The following is an 18,998-nucleotide window of genomic DNA, read 5'->3' on the forward strand; positions in this document are numbered from 1 at the left end:
CTAGTACCATACTTACAACTATTCTGTTACAAATATACAGCGCCAAACTTCCAACTGATTCCCCTTCCGATCTATGACATCGCTACTTCCAAGTCTTCAGGCACAATTTATTTTATCTTTATACCAACAATGCTCCTTCCCAGCTGCCTATCTTTTCCTAATTCAATTCGATTTCAACACAAACAATTTGCTACAAATACCCGCTACTAAATACTTGTATTTACTAAATAGAATTATGGAAACTTCTTATTCCAAATTCGCTGTCATGGATTTTGGATAGAAAACTTTCTCGGTTATCTGGGTTTTATTTCTTGAAGTTTCGCTCTAATAAAACCTTCATCATCTTTTTATTTTACTGAGGACTCCCTTCTTCACTTGAATTGTATAAGGGTTGATTGTCAAAAACTGCACAAAAAAGCGTAACGTTATAAAACACCCAACTTTGACAATTATTTTCACCTTTAATATCAACTCCAATTATAAATCATGGTTTTTGGTGACATTAATCCTGTAGGAAGAAAGAATAATGCCTATTTTAGTCATTCTTTTTTTTATTTTGGCCAACCTTTCGCCCTAGGAACAAGGTCATCTTCAGGGTTTAAGCAGACCCACTCAGTATTTAAGAAGACATACCAAATAACCTTATAACCTTATAACAATGTAAAAAAAATATTACAAGTGTCAATAACATAAACCATTGCTTTCCAACAAATGTGCCACGGCTACGGTAGAAGTGTGCCATGGCAAAAAATAAAAAAAAATTATGATGGCGTTGCATTAAAATTAATTATAAGTTAAAATATTGGATCAGAAACCCATTTTATATCCAAGTTGATATGTCTGGCCTACAATTAATGGAAAAGGAACCGCTTATTGACGTTGCAGCTGACAGTAGACTGCGATTGAAGTTTCTGGAAATGAATTTAGTAGAGTTCTGGATTATGGTTGAAAAAGAATACACATTGATAGGTAGTAAGGCAGACGGAATACTGCTTTCTTTCGGCACTACTTACCTCTGTGAGAAGGCATTCTCAGCAATGACACTGATCGAAACGAAACACAGAGGGAAACAATTTAGAGTGTGCTTGTCAACTGAGGTTAACGCTCAAATTGAAACACTTTCACGGTCCTTGCAAATCCAGCCGTCGCATTAACATACTGTTGGTCACTTCACTAGTAACTGTTAACTAAATTAGTAAAATATGTCACAGCTTTCGTTCTTCTTTATTGACAGTTTAGTTTTTGTAACTTTAATCTCATTTAGAGGTGCTTATAATCACTTTCTTTTAGTTAGGGATTTTCAATTTTACATGAGTTACAGACACTTCTTTACATTAATAATGGCATTAAAATAAAGAATTTCTTTGTCATTGCAGTAGTATACATGTAGTTAATTGTATTGACAGAGAACGGTGTAGACCAGGGATCGGCAACCCGCGGCTCGCGAGCCACATGCAGCTTTTTTATCCAAATTGTGTGGCTCTTCAGCCTGCCCAAAATATATTTATAGTTTAATTTCATTGAAACGAACGAAATTTCCATTTATTAAAGGTATTTTTTCAAAAATAATTTTAAATGTGATAGGTTCGAAATTGAATAGAATTATACAATATCAAAATATGTAAAGTACTTGATCTAAGTATATTGTAAGACTGCCTCCTTTTCATTCGTTATTATTTATTTGTTTATTTACTTTGCAAGGTGTGAAAATAAATATATACCTAAAACATTTAAATGTTATTGAATATCATAAAATAATAATTTGTGATTAACCTAGTAAATGGTAGCTGGACGTTAAGCCCCGCCTGAAAAAATAGGCGATTACTTTACTTTACTTTTTTTTTAATTTGTGATTACAAATGATCTTCAGAGGTTTTTACACTCTATCACCCTTGCGGCTCTTAGTAAGATTTATTAAAATTATTTAAGGAAAAATAGCTCTCTACTTAAAATAGGTAACCGACCCCTGTTTTAGACGGGTGAATGATTGGGTTTTGTTATTAAAGTTACAGCCTGCCACGAAAACTTGTATTTTTGTAGGATTGTAATAGTGTTGTTATTGCAGCACTAATTGAGCATAATACGCCATTTTAAAATGAAATAGGAGTATTTCAGTTCCAGTGTGCCGTTTACTGTTTGGTATCTGACTTGCCATGACCAGAAAAAGGTTGGGAAGCACTGGCATAAACACTGAAGATAACTCAACCCCCAAAAATTAAAAAAGAATGATTTGAAATTTGCATTATTCTTCCTTCCAATTATTAACTTTATATTCATGATGACATAACAAAATATTTAGTTAGTTTTATGCAATTTAAAAGTGGATGCCCTTACATTTATGTTGCATAAATTTATTTATAATGCACAGATTCTAAAGATTGAAATGCCACTTTTTGAAAAATGTAACTTTATTCCAAGTATAGTTAGTTAGTTTAGTATAGTTTGCACATTATAGCCTTAGGGGAGGTTAATATTTTTTATTTATTTTTAGTTTACCCAACGACTTTTAAACATGGCTGAACATTGCGAATTAAATTTCCATACAGTGCTAGTATTAATTAATTTGATAATGTTTTAAATGAATTCTTTTTGGGGTGAAAATTTCAACAAGGAACAACAAAAGATCAGCCTGGAACAATATTCTTTATCGATCGTCTCCATAACAAACTGGTGGCACAAAAAAAAAGAAGTGGATGCGGGTTGTAGAACAGCAGCAAAAAGGAAATGTTAAAACAGGTGAAAGTATGGCAGTTTGGTTGGATATCAGACTGGCGTTTGAAGAGATCTACAGAGGGGGAAAAGAGATACGGGGGAGAGCAAGTGAGAGGATGCGGTGTTAGAAGGACGCAGGTGGAGGAAGTATGTGGAAATAGTCAGCCCTGGTATAGCAGTGGCAAAGGGAGCAACGTTGCGGAGCGGGGGGTTTGAAAGAGAACCCATATACCCACGGAATACAATATCAGTAGTCGGAAACCCAAAAGGGGTATAGAGAGAGAGAGGAGAGTGACGTGTCTAATGAACGCCAGGTCGAGCCTGTCAACTTGTACGCTCAACTAGTCCGAGTGCTGAATCCTGTTTCTGTCGAGACTCCATTATTTGGAGTCTCCTGTTCTAAAACAACCAGTACACACATACAACTGCACATATACCAAGAATGACACGTTCCACAGTTTACCAATCTTGCAAATGAAATAACTGCATATATCTATATATCTGTGTGGTAAGTATGGCTCTGTGTTTGAGTTCGCTTATGTATATTTGTGTGTAATATTACAGCCATTCTGCTATGAATGCTTTTTCTCATTTTATCTGGGAAATTCCAGAGATATAAATTTTATTTTGTTTCATTAAGTTCAGAGAAACAATTAATATACAAAGTATTTAATATACATATATTTTTTGCACTTGAACTAGGAATGGTAGGATAAGCACATCTAAGAGCACCAGACCTTTAGGAACAGCGATTTGCACCCCAAGTTCTACTTTTTTATTCAGCTAATTTTAACCTCTTTCCCTGTTTTCTCTTTAATCTGATTTCACTTCCTCTAATTTCCCATAAAAGAATAAAACAGAAGGTAAATTGAAATATTGAAGGGGAAAAACTTTATTTTAATTTCATATCTCAGCCAACAAGTACAGAAGTTTTTTAATTCAACAATTTAATTATTAACTTTTTAAACTTATTAAGATGTTGTTTTACATTGAAGTACTTCTTCAACTTTGGAGACGGGCTGTAAGGTACCTGCTAACAGTTGTAATTATGCTACTTATGTTACCTGCTTAAAAATATTAATAAACAACTTATTATTGTTCTGTATTACCCCCACTACTCTTATTAGAAATTATTTTATTATTTTTTTATTACAAAATGAATGACTAAAATTTATATAAATGACCCTACCAAAGAAGTAAAGATATCTCTTCTCACATTTAAAGGACGCATGTTCAGGTTCAATGTGTTCCTTTTTTTAAAGTAATTTTTTTTTCAAGAAAAGCTTAATTTGAAATTAAAATTTGAAAAGTTTATTTACAATTTAAAAATTTATACAAATATACTATACAGGGTGATCCATTTAAAACGCACCAATCGCTAATAACTTTTTAGGAGAGCGGAATTTCGAGAAAACCCACGAAGTAAACTATATGTTTTTTTGGGTCTAGTTTTCAAATTTTTTACCCCCGATGATGTAACTTCATTTTTGGCGGAGTTACGGCCAAAATCCTGATTAGGGTCACATAAGGACCACTGGTTTTGACAATGAATATGAAAATTACATAAAAAATTGTGAAAAATGACGTTAACCCGGTTTCGATATCCCTAATATTAGTTGAGATATTTAAGATCAAAGTTACAATTTTATCTATTCGAGAACGGTTTTCGATATTAATTTTCCACCAGAAATACACGTTTTGGGAGGTCCTCTGACTGCAAAAAATGTTATTTGTGACGCAAAGTAAAATAATAATAATAATTGAAGATTTTAAAACTTGTATAGTGTAATGGTTGTGGGTGAATCAGGATAAATTTGTTTTATCATCAAATAAAAGCAATCATCACATCATTTTAATGCACCCAGTATGAAAGACTTCTTGACCTATGATTACGGTAAGAATATCTTGCCAGGGAGGGGCGGGTGTTGGTCAAGAGCGTGGCTTTGTAAGTGGGAGGTCCCCCAGTTCGAATCCCGCGTATGCAGTCATTCATATAAAATAGAATTTTGTTGCGGTTGACGGTATAATATCCTTCTTGGCTCACAAATTCTTGAAAGTAGAATTTTATTATGTTTAAAATGTTTTCGAAAATGTTAATTTTTAAATTTTCTGTTCTCTGCTTCGATCACATCATTATAATTTAAAGATTTATCACTATTTTTAACATTTTTTTTTTTGGCCTGGGCGTGCAGCTTAGCCATCATTTTCTGTTTGATAAGGGATTGAAAGCGAAGTGCCGACATTCCCTGAAATTCCTATATCTTCCTTTTAGGTTTTGTTGCATCGCATCTAAATATAAAAACTCCTTAACAAAAACTTACAGTTATTCGAGCTGAATTTTATCAAAATCGGACTAAGCGTTATAGAAATATTGGTAATAATAGTTTTAGAAAGGGCCTTATTTGGGTGGGGCAAACTCCCCTCCTTATGAGGCACGGTGCCGAGACTTTTAAAGTGCAAATCTGTATAAAATTTCGATTCGAATGACACTTCATTCATAAAAATCGGTTCACGTGTCGATAATTTGAAACGATTGCTATACTTCCCCTTAACAAGTGTAAGAGCTGATCGCCGCATTAATGTTACGTAGAGGAGCCCTAACTCTATCATCCTACCAAATTTTATCAAAATCGGGCCAAGATTTACAGAGTAATTAGTAATATTATAGTAATAGGAGGGGGCCTTACATAAAGGGGGCTAACTCCTCTCCCATTCGATGTACAGCGTCGGGACCCCCAAAAGGCACATCTACATAAAATACTGAATCGAATGACACCTCATTCATGAAAATCGGTTCACGCGTTTAGGCGCTACGTTGTTTACAAAAAAGGTAACAACAAGAACAACAACAACAACAACAACAAGAACATTTTTTGAAAAAGCCGTTTTTGCTCATTTTCGGCAACTTTTTTCTCGAAACCTATTAGATCTGGGTGGTTGCAAAAAAATTACAGTCATAAAGGAGGGTTTGGAGTAAGATTTAAAGAAAATTTGGGAATTTTATCTTTTATAGAAAAAGAGAAAAAAATTGTCAAAGTTAGGTGTTTTTCAACGTTACGCTTTTTCGTGCAGTTTTTGATGGTCAACCCTTATACAACTGTCCTGCCGGACAGTTTTATTGACCCAACATCCAATACGATCAATACGATTAGGCGTATTTTGTGGAGACCATGTTATGTTAATGGCGAAAAGAACTTGGAATACTGTTAAGCATGCTAATGAAACACTAATTCAAATCAATGAATTCACAAAAAGAATAATCAAATGTTGTGTTATAAAGAGTAACAGATATAAGTTCTCAAAGTGAGGCTTATATTTAATGTTCCTTGATTTGACTGTCGTAAAAACAAATGATTTAAAGTCGAAGGGATTGCTGATCTTACTGAAAAAAATAAGTAATAATTTAAACAAGAGCAGGAAGACTTAGCAATTGCTAAGAAATATCTACAACTACAATTTGTATTAATGAAGTCAACTAAACAAAGTGTAAAAATTTCAATTATGGGACTCATTCTCAAATAGAATTTTTATACGAAATTAAAGCTGCAAGAATGTCATCCTATTTTTTAGTTATTAACCAGTTATGATATTCCATAAATGTATTGTTTTTTAGTAAAGTAGATGAATGCTATGTTTAAAATAAAATAAAATTGTCAAGTGCTGCCTTCTAGCAGTGCACATATGAACAATCTACGAGGGTCGTTTGAAAAGTCCGTGCAAAGTCAGAGCGATAGCACCACTGGCGCGTATCGAGGTTATGTTTAGTTAGTAGCATCTCTTGGAAGAACACACACCAAGTTTCAGCCAGATCGGTCTATTTCTTTGTGTTTGGCATTCGTTTGAATCGAGGAAGTCGAGTGATTTTCAAAAAATGGACGAAAAAGAATTTCGTGTATTGATTAAACACTACTTTATGAAAGGCAAAACGCCTCAGGAGACTAAAGAGAAGCTTGATAAACATTATGGTGACTCTGCACCTTCGATTAGAACAGTTTATAAGTGGTTTCAAAATTTTCGGAGTGGCCATATGGGCACAAGTGACGCTGAACGTTCTGGAAGCCCTGTTGAGGTTACTAATCCAGAAATCATTGATAAAATCCATGATATGGTGATGGATGACAGAAGAGTGAAGGTGTGTGAGATTGCTAGTGCTGTGGGCATCTCGAATGAACGGGTACATAATATTTTGCATCAACAATTGGACATGACAAAGCTATCCGCAAGATGGGTGCCGCGATTGCTCACGCTTAACCAAAAACGAAATCGTGTGAATTGTTGCAAGAACGGTTTGCAGCTGTTCCAGAAGAATCCGCAGGACTTTAAGCGTCGTTTCGTCACTGTGGATGAAACATGGATACATCACTACACTCCTGAGACCAAAGAACAATCTAAATAATGGGTTACTAAGGGGGAATCTGCGCCAAAAAAGGCGAAGACCGTTCCTTCGGCCGGAAAGATTATGGCGACTGTCTTTTGGGATTCGCAAGGAATAATCCTCATCGACTAACTGGAAAAGGGTAAAACTATTACAGGTGCATATTATTCATCGTTATTGGACCGTTTGAAAACCGAGCTGCAAGAAAAACGCCCACGATTGGCCCACAAAAAGGTCCTTTTCCATCACGACAACGCACCAGCTCACACCTCAGCAGTTGTGGTCGCAAAATTAATGGAAATAGGGTTCCAACTCGTTTCACATCCCCCCTATTCTCCAGACTTGGCTCCCACGGACTACTATTTGTTCCCCAATATGAAGAAATGGCTGGCGGGAAAAAGATTTTATTCAAACGAGGAGGTGATTGCAGAAACGAATGGCTATTTTTCAGACTTGGACAAATCCTATTATTCGGAAGGGATCAACAAACTAAAGCAGCGTTGGATCGAAGTGTATGAGCCTAAAAGGAGACTATGTTGAAAAATAAAAAAGGTTTACCCCAAAAAATTAAGTAGTTTTTATTTTTGCACGGACTTTTCAAATGACCTCATATGTTGGCTTTCTAGAAGTACCTATATGAAATTTATCACAATTCTTTGTAAGTGTAACCAAGTCCTACTGTTTACTATGTCTTAATATTTACTTTTAACAAATTACAAGACGTAAATGCATTTAACTTTAACGTGCGAATAGTTAGAATTTTTGTCAAGATTCCAAGAGAAACTATAACAAATCAGTTGTTCGTTGCATTGCTGTTAATCACAAACACAGGCTGTTTATTTATTTTTATTTTTAATTTCAATGTTAATAACCGCTCTGATCTGATCTATGTATGTATTAGAAGGATATGAGGGGAAATTAAACTCCAAACCAATCGATCTTGCTGTTCATCTTTCACCGATTATGATAAGATCCTCTTATTCCTCTTGATTTTTTTTTTAAATTGCACAAAATAAGGGTGACATATTTTGTCACCCTTAATGCAATTAGTTTCAAATAAAATCTAAATGTTTAATCCATTCACAAAACTAGAGGATATTGTTCAGATTACTTGAGTGAAATCATATGGTGTCGAGTTAATAGTAAATACTAAATAATAACAAAGAAAGAGATGGGATTAGCTCGGTGAACTTAAGTACGGAAGTTCTAAATCAAGTCCAACTTGCTGCTTCTTCAAATCACTATCCGGAGAACGATTATGATGTCTGAAAAATCAGAACACTATCCACAATTTGCCATCGCACTGAGACTGCTCATGGAAGTCTGGCAAACTCAGAAGTTGTCGTATCTTAAATTAAAATAAAGCAAACAAATTAAAGTACTAGAATTAATTACTAGTCAGGCAACCATAAATGCAATTTTATATATTATTATTACAACAATATAAATTGATAATTAAAATCATAAAGATAATTATCTGTATTAGTGCAAAAGTTTCGCAGTAGAAACTGTAATTAGCACAAATAGTTCAAGCGATAAGTACAAACTTGTAAAATTTGAGCAGAATGTGGGTTGAACTAAATGGGTGAGGAAATTGTTCTGAAACAATTCTTTCCTTGTAACAATGGATTTAAGTAAAGACAAAGAGGTCGAGAAAGGACTGTAATCTCTTAACTATGATACAATCTTTCAAATAGTGGGCATCATGCCAATACCCCCAGCTAAGCATAAATTATATAAAACATTTTAACGGCGGCTGATTTTTTCTATTAAGATACACATGGTACATAATAAAATTTAATTGGTAGGTCTCAACATTGGTAAAACAAGCAGTGTCCCTACTGCCAAGTTTTTTTTTAAGTTGTTGCCAGTTCTTTAATAATTGCCGCTCCATTTAACCAATTAACTGCGCATCAGATATGTGCAAACAAATCTTTCAGTATAACAATAATCTTTTGAGTGAACTTCCTAAATAACTTCTTGACGCCATTGTATTACGTAATTCCAATAGGATTACAATGGATAATTTAACTGCAAAAAATATAGCTGCCATTGTATAGGGTTCAATCCACTTGAATATTACTAACTCAGATGGCAGAGTCTCCTTTTTTGGGGAAGGTAAATTGGAGCCTAGTTACCAAAACATTTTCAGAAGCCCCTCCAGTTCAAATTTAATTAAAATAAAAAGTACTTTGTACTTTTCGGTTTGATTTAACAAAAATAAATATCTTTATGGAAATTTTTCAGTGCAGGTGTGATTGCACCTATAACAAATCAATGTAGTAACTGATATAATGACATGTGCGGAGTTATCACTCATTGGTGGTTCTCTAATCAATAAATTTTATTATCCTTCACCGTCAACTAAATCACGAGGCAGTCTCAGTCGACGGCTGAGATTGTCAAGAAGAGTCAAAGATGAAAGCTGGTCAATGAGAGCTTTAGGATGTACAGAAAGACGAGAATGAAACTTCTCATGTCTAGCGGAGATTAGTTTTTGAATAAAAGGTTCTTTTAGATCAGATTCTGTTAGAACGGTTCTGTTAGAAGCTTAGTAAGAGGTAATAAAGGGTGCGTTTCAAAAGTAATGCAACTATTTTTTTAAAAAAGTAATTTAGCGAACAGATTTGCACAAACACTTAAAATTCTTCAAAGTACTATCCTTGGGCCTCTACACATTTTTTCCAGCGACTCTGCCATGACCGGGTACGCGCCCTGGAAGGCATATTCGGGAACCTCTCGCAAGGTCTTCGTCACGGCTGATTGGATCTCTTCTATGGACGAAAAACGGGTTCCTTTTAGGGCTGCCTTAATCCGAGGGAACAAAAAGAAGTCTGCTGGGGCGACGTCAGGACTATAGGGGGGTGGTTGGGCAGCGTTGGCACCTGGTGTTTGGCCAGGATCTCGCGGACTCGTAGCGCGTTGTGGCAAAGCGCGTTGTCGTGATAGAGTTGCCAAGTAGAGGAGATGTCTTTTCTCGTCCTGATGACCCTTCTACGGAGTCTCTCCAGCACATCCACGTAGTAGGCAGCGTTAACTGTCTGTCCTTGAGGAACAAACTCTTTATGCACCACTCCTTTACTGTCGAAAAAGACAATGAGCATTGTTTTCACTTTTGATTTCCTCATTCTTGCCTTTTTGGGCTTAGGGGACTGGTGGGTGTGCCAGTCAGAGCTTTGGCATTTTGTTTCTGGGTCGTATTCAAAAACCCAGGTTTCATCACCAGTGATGACGTTGTCCAAATAATCAGGTTCAATTTCAATTCGTTGCAAAAGTTCACTTGAATTTCCACTCGGTTGGTTTTTCATGACACGGTCGGCGCGCAGAGGTTTACAATAACTGACGTCCTGCCGCTTCCACAGCATGGCGAGCACAGAGACCGGTTTCGCGGCAAAGCTTATCGTCCCCCGACCTACTCCAAGTGCTTCGGTCCCACTCCGACCGATAGGTGCGGCGCGGGAATTCAATTGCATTAATTTTGGAACGCACCCTGTATGTAACAGAACTGCTACACATTAAATATTTAAAAAGATATTGTAAGAATCAGACTTACAAAAATCATCTATGTTATTAAAAATTTTCAAAGCATATAATGGAAATTAATGATCACTTAAATTAACTAAAAATTTAAAAAACTGTTCATTGATTGGTCACTAAACAGAGCAACTCTATTAGGGGTCCAACGGTGAAGGTATTCTTACAATTGAATATAAGATGTGAAGGAGGTGTAGAAAGAGGAAGGTGTAAACATCGTGGTTGGAAACACTGAAGGCCACTAAAGTCATGAGCTGGGCTCTTAAAGAACCATGGGTACAAGAGATACTTGATCTGGTAAATTACAGATATCAGTATGTTTGTAAGTTAGTTTCAGTTATCTTTATTATATCACCCAAGTAGCCATTTAGTTTTTTTTATTACTCTTGAAAAACACAATGAATTATTTTCCTTTCCGATGTAATAACTTTCGGATAATGAAAGCAAACTAAGATAGTGATTAATAGAAGAAGAATTTAAATTAATACGGATTAGAAAAGTTTATCGAAAGAAAGTTTATAGCGTTTAAACCAACTAAGGGATATAGTTTAATGGCGTTGAGCAGATTGTAAAGTGATGGGTAGTAATTTAGATAGTGAACTTAGTCCTTCCAAGTTGCAAGTGGGGCGAAATTACTTGGAGATAAACTGATTCAAAAGCTTTTACACTTCAGGCTCTCTTAAGCGCAAGGCAAGTTAATATGATAAGAATAGAGCATCAAAAAAATTTAATCTTTCCACAATTATTATAATTCTAATTCGCAAAAAACATTAATCTAAGAATTCGTAAAAGACGGCCAACTGGCCTTATCTTTAAAATGAACGAGATGGTATTCTACTTGTTAAATTTTAGCGTATGAAAATTGGTAAATGTGATTAAACGGTAAAGCCTATTATTTACCCTCTTAGCCACTAACTGAACCAAGAACTACCACCAGGTTAAATTAAATTGGAAAGGCTACCAACCCAGAAGGTCTGTTGGTAGTTCTACTGGCTAAGAGCACCACTACTGGGCAAAATATGAAGGCAAAAGATTTTTTATTCCTTGTAGAACCATCCTCAGAATCTAATTTCAATCTGGTCAGTGGCATTGAAGGAAACATGCATAATATGCAGTTTTTATTTTAACTAAATAGGCTGCAGTCGAGGTGATTCTTTTAAACTAGTAAAACTTCTTCTAAAGATTTTCTCCGAATATCAAACTTTACACTAAAATCATGAGGACAAGATGGGAGTTGTCTCATTGTAGGAGAAATCATGTAAAATTTTCATAATTCTTTAAATTTTCTATAAACCTTCCCTATTTTCTATAGTTTTGTGTAAGAGAAGACAGACTGGGATTCGAGCAAAGTGTTGGTCAAAATTTTCGATTGCAATTAAAGCCAAGATCTCTGTTACACTAATAGTAAAATAATTCTGTAAAAACTAATTTTCATTCTCCTCATAATTCTTTAATTTGAATTTCCCAATTCATAAAAATGATATACGAATTTTCTGATTGGAAAACTAACAAAGCATTTCATTATTTTTTTTCAATTCAAAATATCAATGTGATATAAAATCAATGTGCACCTTCTCTTTACAACTTATAGGTAGCCGAAAGGCAAGCCGCTGTACCTACAAGTCAACCAAACAGTTTGAGAACTGCGTTTAAGTGCAGAGGGGTACGAAAAACCCCAGTCTTTGGTTACATTTTTGAAAGTTAAGGCTTTTTTAATACGTTTAACGTTATTAAAAATGAATTTTCAACAAATATCTGTTTGCACAAATTTAGGACTTATAAAAACACTGTTTTATTTTTTAGAAAAATAATTTGGGTAGGCACAGCTTTGAGACTACTAGCAAGTTACGCCACTAAAATATGTAAACGTATTTTGGAATTATCTAAATGTAGCTAGAATTTTAAATGTAAAGAAATTCGTTCAAATCTTTTTATTAAAAAAATATACAGGTAGATAAATAATGAAAACAGAGACCTAATCATAAAATAGCAATTCCATATTTTTGAGTTCAGCCAAATACTCGGTGAGTGACGTTAGGTTTTTTGCTAATAATTACACGCATTGTTAAAAGTCGCAAGTGGCCAGATTTAGTGAAGGTTGTAGCTGAAAATAATACCGCGTTATTTTAAAATATTTTCACCCTTTGAAACCACCACATCTTTAAATGTTAAGTGGAATTTTGATACTAATTCTAGTCATTGATCCGTGAAACTATATAACCACAGATGATCGTATTTCTCAACCAAAGATAATTTCACAGATTCTAAAGGTAAGTGCTCTAACTAATATAATAATATGCTAATGTCATAATACTACTTTAGCCTGGCCTAGATATTATATATTGCCTTCCTTTGCCTTAAAGCTTTAGCAGGAGCTAGGAAACAGCTGATATAGCAACAGGCGAAGTGCCCGTGATACATAACTTGTTTCTTAAACAATTTACAGGTGATTAATGATTACTGCGTTGATTGTCATTGTCAGAACGATAATTCAGCTGTAATATAATGATACAGTAATTTCTGTCTTCACGTGAACATTTCACAATATACATGGCAGTTTTACTGTTTGTTTATTTATTTCTTTTACCACAATCAAACTATATTTGTGTTTGTGCCACAATAGACCTTCAGGGTCGCAGTAGCGTACGCTTTCTTGCCATCCTTTGCAGAATATTGGTGTTAAACAACCCGGAATTTGATTATTTTGGAATGATGTTCCAGAGTACATATAGGACAATTTTCTTTCCAGACTTCTTCGCATACCCGAACTAATCATTATTTCTTTCTATCTCTTGAAGCCTGTAGTTATCCTATATCATTCTTCTCCCTCCATTCTGAGATACACCTCCCACTGTGTCAATCCATCTATTAGGAGGGCTCACTCTTAACTTCCTGACTCCAGACCTACCTCTTTACTGTCAATCTTCGTCCTCGACTGCTTTTCCTTCTTATCAGGCCTATCTCAATGTAGTTTGATTTATTCTAGCCATCATGACCATATAAGCCTCGCAGCTCCACGATGGTGCGTATTCGCTACGGGCTATTCTCGCCCAGCTGTTCGTAGATCTTAAACAGAATTCTTCTGTTCCTGATTTCTAGCAGTCTCTGGAGATGCTGTAGTATTTAAAGATTTTTATTAGGGCATATTACGATGTTATAGTTTTCGATCATTATCCTCCCAGGTATTAGTAGGTTTTCACTGAACATCTTTGAACCTTGTTCTGGGATCAGATACCTTCGTGCTTGTATTTCTTCTGAAAGAACTCATTAATACGGATAAAAGAAGTAAATCTTATGGTTATCTCATGTAACCTTCAAAAAAAATCATTAATGTTGCAATCGTTATTATACCTGCTGATTTATTTGACTTAATAATGTTATCCGAATATTAGAATTTGCAAAAATTCTATTAAATGAATGTGGTTATAAACAAGGAACGCAATGCAGACAAATTTCATTGAACAGGTTCATTTATAAAAACCTCCAGTTATCACGTAATCTCTCATTTTTTAATTATAAAACAGGTGGAATGTAACAAGTTCTGTTTTAATTGGAAAAAGTTAATTTCCCAATGCTATCGTAAAAAGTGTGTGGCACATTCACCTACATGGGACACAGTGCATTGCGAACGTAAATTAGATTTAAGTGGTGATTGGGCAGGAACATATAATTGGGTTGAAGGAAAAAGGAACAGAACAATGGTGAATCTTTTTTTTTGGTCTATTTTGGACAAAAGTCATTAAATTCGAGTATCATTACTTAAAAACAGCTTATCTGGGGACCATTAAAATGAATACTAATATCTGTGGTATTATTCACTTGCAAATAGTTCATTTAATTTAAATTATTGTTAACCATTTTTGTTTTGTTTTTAATATTGTTAAAAAAATGTTTGTTTTAGCGAGTCTACTATTTCATTTCTTGCAACCCAGTATTAGTTAGTATTTTGGCCAAGCCTTCTCGTTCAGTTTAAACAAAAAATGATTGTTTGAGAGGACGGATCATTCAGGTCGCAGAGTCGGAAACAATGGAAGGAGTTTCCGCTTTACCAATCCTAGATAGAGGCGTGGAAGAAGTCCGTGAAAGTAAGTGACTTTTAATATTCTTGGGTTCTTCCTAACAACTTTTACTTTGCAAGAAAACATCTTTGTATTTCTTGTAGTTCTTATTTTTAGTTTTGGACAGAAGATTTGTGATTTTCGCGAAGGATCTGCTAATGTAAATAATAATAAAGAATAGGTTATGTTATAACGGATAATAATTTACTTATTATAACAATACTTTAGCCCCAATTTTTTTTTTTCTGTTCTGTATTTTTGTTTTGTGCAGAATGGTACATTATCCAGAACAAAAACCCTCAGCCTGGAGGACCAAGAGTCGGATTACAAGGGTCTTCATCTCTTAGATAAATGCTTGCTTATCGACGGCAGTAAGCTTTGCTTTGCTTCAAACTAATTTGAAGCTTTATCCAAGGAAAATTAGAGAATGGCACTATTAGAGAGCGTGTTGGTAGGTTTTTATTAAAAAAAGTGTTGTTTCATTAGAATGTACGTTCCTAACTCTTCTACGAGGGTCGTTTGAAAAGTGGGTGCAAAGTCAGAGAGATAGCACCACTGGCGCGTATCGAGGTTATGTTTAGTTAGTAGCATCTCTTGGAAGAACACACACCAAGTTTCAGCCAGATCGGTCTATTTCTTTGTGTTTGACATTCGTTTGAATCGAGGAAGTCGAGTGATTTTCAAATAAATGGACGAAAAAGAATTTCGTGTGTTGATTAAACACTACTTTATGAAAGGCAAAACGCCTCAGGAGACTAAAGAGAAGCTTGATAAACATTATGGTGACTCTGCACCTTCGATTAGAACAGTTTATAAGTGGTTTCAAAATTTTCGGAGTGGCCATAGGGGCACAAGTGACGCTGAACGTTCTGGACGCCCTGTTGAGGTTACTACTCCAGAAATCATTGATAAAATCGATGATATGGTGATGGATGACAGAAGAGTGAAGGTGCGTGAGATTGCTAGTGCTGTGGGCATCTCGAATGAACGGGTAAATAATATTTTGCATCAACATTTGGACATGACAAAGCTATCCGCAAGATGGGTGCCGCGATTGCTCACGCTTGACCAAAAACGAAATCGTGTGAAGTGTTGCAAGGACGGTTTGCAGCTGTTCTAGAAGAATCCGCATGACTTTAAGCGTTGTTTCGTCACTGTGGATGACACATGGATACATCACTACACTCCTGAGACCAAAGAACAATCTAAACAATGGGTTACCAAGGGGGAATCTGCGCCAAAAAAGGCGAAGACCGTTCCTTCGGCCGGAAAGATTATGGCGACTGTCTCTTGGGATTCGCAAGGAATAATCCTCATCGACTATCTGGAAAAGGGTAAAACTATTACAGGTGCATATTATTCATCGTTATTGGACCGTTTGAAAACCGAGCTGCAAGAAAAACGCCCACGATTGGCCCACAAAAAAGTCCTTTTCCATCACGACAACGCACCAGCTCACACCTCAGCAGTTGTGGTCGCAAAATGAATGGAAATAGGGTTCCAACTCGTTTCACATCCCCCCTATTCTCCAGACTTGGCTCCCTCGGACTACTATTTGTTCCCCAATATGAAGAAATGGCTGGCGGGAAAAAGATTTTATTCAAACGAGGAGGTGATTGCAGAAACGAATGGCTATTTTTCAGACTTGGACAAATCCTATTATTCGGAAGGGATCAACAAACTAGAGCAGCGTTGGACGAAGTGTATAAGCCTAAAAGGAGACTATGTTGAAAAATAAAAATGGTTTACCCCAAAAAATTAAGTAGTTTTTATTTTTGCACGGAATTTTCAAACGAAACCTCGTATATTGTTAAGAAGGACTGAATAAGTTGCTAAAGTTCTGAATTTTTATATTACTTTCAACGTTTTGAGATTTCCTAGTCCAACAATTTAAGTTCCTCAAGTTACTTTCACGCAAGTTAAGGAATTGCTTGTATTTGAATAAATTTTTTAAGAAAATTTGATTTAAAGCGTAACTTTGGGAGACTGAGTGGTATTCTGAATTGAATATCTATTGAGAATTGATTAAAATATGAATTTAGGAGTGTTTGAATTGTCTGTGCTAAATCAGCAAGTCCATGGGATAATAAATTTTGACAAGGAGTAGAATTGAAAAAGAGCCGCAAATAACTTTTGAGCTTCAAGTCCATGGATTAAGTGCTGTAGATCTAAAAACTAACACCACAGCATTAATAATTCATTACAGTGCACCTTTAAAAAAGAAATAGTAAAAAAGCACCAGGCAAAGTAAAACCGTATCCTTCTTTTTTTGTCTTTTTAAGGATTCAACAATATTCTTTTGTTTTCTAGTAAAAAGAGACGACAAAGAAATGCTCTATTATAACAGCAAATAAACTTGGAAATAATTTAAGGAATTCATAACAATTTCCTTACTTCACAATGGTACTATTTTGAAAGTCACAAAGGTGGGTTTTTGTTTTTGACCCATTTTATCTTTCGGCTGTATCATTATTATTTTATTCATCTCGTAGAATATTTTAGCATAGAGCTTTCTTTTTTTTCAGAAAATATCTGTCTGGGACTTTATTATAAAGAAAAGACGAGAAATAGCTACTTGAATTTGAAATCATTTGTAAAAACAAGCAACTGCTAATGTAAACAGTAATAAAGAATAGGTTATAATATAACGGATAATAATTTACTTATTATAACAATACTTTAGCCCCAATTTTTTTTCTTCTGTTCTGTAGATACAAAGATTTGTTTTATGCAGAATGGTACATTATCCAGGACAAACACTCTCAGCCTGGAGGACCAAGAGTCGGATTACAAGGGTCTTCATCTCTTAGATAAATGCTTGCTTATCGACGGCAGTAAGCCTTGTTGGCCGTGTTGATCCTTTAGCTAATCACCAGTACACTATGCTGGAAGTTTTAAACACAAAATAAAACCTAGAATTGGGTTTTTGAAAGAGAAATTTGGCGAGCTACTAAAGATTCACTGTCAATGAAATGAAGAATGGTAAAAAGTCACTGGTAGCTGGAAATATTTCCATTTAAATTAATATTAAATAAATTCAAGCGAATCACTGATAAAAAATATAAATCAATAGAAATTATAATGCGAAAGAGGCAAGATTTCAGCGAGGCAAGGCTTAAATTTTAAGGAGATTTTATATTTAATGACTGACGTAGAATGTTTTAAAAGTTATTAAGTTACTAAGTTAAGAAATTATTCACTAAGTCTGAAGCTCTCTCTCGGATCTTAAACTTATACAGTTTTAACAATACTTGCAAGACAGTTTGCTGATTTATTTGTTTTGCAATTATTTATGTATTTATTTGTTAGTAAAGTCCATCTGAAATAAATTACAATTCTACTTCTGTTTCTCAGTTTTTTGAATGTCACATTGATAAATATTTCTTAATTAAAATTAATTTTCTGACGTTAAATCCAATACTAGGATGAAGATTCGCTTCTTATTAAAGCTTACTGTATCTCATTCATATAAATCGAATTGATTCATTATTTCATTGATTCCTCTGAATAAAGTGTCCGTCATAAAACGTGGAATCACTCATTTTAAGAAATGGCATTGTCTAGAGGAAATATCGCAGCTCTAAAATAAAGTCCTTAAGATAAATTTGAAGTATTAGAGATGGGATGCCTAAAATAGTAAATTTGTCTAACAATAAGAAAAAGTTAGGATTCAAGATTGGCGAGGAATCGGTAAAATAAAACAACTCATCTTTTTGCCAACGAAATATATTTTGACAAATATATTGCCTTCTTCAGGGCCTGGATATTACAAAATACAAAACAATTTACAGAGTCAGTAACATAGAAAATCACATAGTAAAACAGAATAACACAGTTAACTTTAGGACAGACACATCGAATTTAGCCAACTGCTACAATTTTATAATTGAAAAATAGATATCCAAATTTTGTACATAATTATTGTTGTATTTTTTAAATTTACTTCTAATCTTTTGGTTATTTGTTATTTAGTGCATAAGGGTTATTTGGTTTCTCCTGAGTTTTGTGTTTAACGGTTTTTAAAAGAAATTTCCCGATATTTATTGTATTTACTCTTTTGTTGTAATTAGTCTATTGTATCTTGTCCCATTGTCATTACCGAAATTCCCCTGTAAGTCCCGCTATATCTGTATATATATACCTGCTTCTCCATTTCTGGCTCTTAGTTTCTGTAACTCAACCAACCCGCAGAGCCACGTAAGTTTCAATAATTATAAAGAATTTATTGTATTTTACTGTTTATTTTTGTATTACTGATTTTTACTGATTTTCTATGTTACTAACTCTGTAAATTGTTTTGTATTTGTAATATCCAGGCC

The 18,998-nt window shown here is 34.7% G+C and overlaps 1 protein-coding gene and 1 long non-coding RNA gene across 13 annotated transcripts in view; one reads left to right on the forward strand and one right to left on the reverse strand.

The window, feature by feature from the left end:
• Window positions 1-18,998, reverse strand: part of mub (poly(rC)-binding protein mub) — a 292,419-nt gene that overhangs the window by 71,150 nt on the left and 202,271 nt on the right. The gene's annotated exons all lie outside the window — the stretch shown is intronic.
• On the forward strand, window positions 14,278-18,032 carry LOC141453967 (uncharacterized). 2 transcript variants are annotated; one of them, XR_012458342.1, is made up of 5 exons: window positions 14,278-14,706; window positions 14,951-15,130; window positions 16,990-17,105; window positions 17,205-17,294; window positions 17,391-18,032. It is a non-coding gene; the product is annotated as an uncharacterized lncRNA (long non-coding RNA). The 2 variants fall into 2 exon arrangements; XR_012458341.1 differs by lacking the exon at window positions 17,391-18,032 and having other exon boundaries at window positions 14,283-14,706; window positions 17,205-17,330.

This window comes from Rhodnius prolixus, unplaced genomic scaffold (genome assembly GCF_049639745.1).
Source record: "Rhodnius prolixus isolate KJV_2025 unplaced genomic scaffold, Rpr scaffold_9, whole genome shotgun sequence".
NCBI classification, from domain to species: Eukaryota; Metazoa; Arthropoda; class Insecta; order Hemiptera; family Reduviidae; genus Rhodnius; species Rhodnius prolixus.